The following is an 815-nucleotide window of genomic DNA, read 5'->3' as shown; positions in this document are numbered from 1 at the left end:
CGCCGCCTCGGCGGACGGACGGAGGGACGGACGGAGCGGGGCAGCGGCGGGACCGGGACCCGGCGGGGCGGCGGCGGCGGGGCCGGAGGGGAAGCGGAACCGCCGCGCGTGGCCACAGCCCGCGGGGGCGGGGGCGGGGCGGGGCATCGCCGCGGGGGCACCGCCCGCCGTGCGCCGGAAGGTGCGTGCCGCGGGGCATGACGGGAGTTGTAGTTCGCTCCGTGCTGCGGGGAAATGTACCTTACAAGGTAAATCTAGAATTGGTGGTTATTTATTTATATCTATTTTTATATAAAAAACTTATATTTCTCTGGACCAGAGTCAGGGAAAAATAAAAGAGCCTGAAAGCAGTAAAAAATTATATATATTATATACATAAATAATATTTATATAACATTTTATAATAAATGTTATGTATATCATATGTATTATATGTGATATAATAATATATAGTGTATCTATAAAATGCACTTATTTAGTATACATATAGCATATAGTATACAATATATATTACATACAATGAATGTTACGCATAACGTATTACATATAATAAATGTTGTAACATTTATTACATAATACATATCTTCTATATATTATATAGCATGTAATAGATATTGGTTTATTATATATGTTATATATAGAAATATATATTTTATGGATAACATTTCTCTTTTTCTAGGCTGTTTGGATCTCCTATTTTTCTCTGGCTGTGGACAACAACCAGCTGCAGGGGGTAAAGGCCACCACCCTAAAAAATCCAGCATCCATCTAAACTGGCTCTCCTCCGCCCTCACTTCCGTGTTGTGGTGCTTAAA

At 42.7% G+C, this 815-nt stretch overlaps 1 protein-coding gene across 2 annotated transcripts in view; it reads right to left on the bottom strand.

Annotated features, from left to right (window-relative positions):
- Positions 1 to 60, bottom strand: part of PAK2 (p21 (RAC1) activated kinase 2) — a 42,473-nt gene extending 42,413 nt beyond the window's left edge. Inside the window, exon 1 of one of the 2 annotated variants that reach the window (XM_042024663.1) lies at positions 1 to 60. The gene's annotated coding sequence lies outside the window, so the exon portion shown is untranslated. The other variant, XM_042024664.1, reaches the window with a different exon arrangement.
- Positions 61 to 815: the final 755 nt, after the last annotated feature.

Source organism: Corvus kubaryi, unplaced genomic scaffold (genome assembly GCF_017639235.1).
Source record: "Corvus kubaryi isolate FWS band 111438036 unplaced genomic scaffold, C.kubaryi_AGA036_p1.0 37264, whole genome shotgun sequence".
Classification (NCBI taxonomy): Eukaryota; Metazoa; Chordata; class Aves; order Passeriformes; family Corvidae; genus Corvus; species Corvus kubaryi.
The sequence above is the reverse complement of the archived record's forward strand: the minus strand, read 5'-3'. Positions and strand labels throughout refer to the sequence as shown.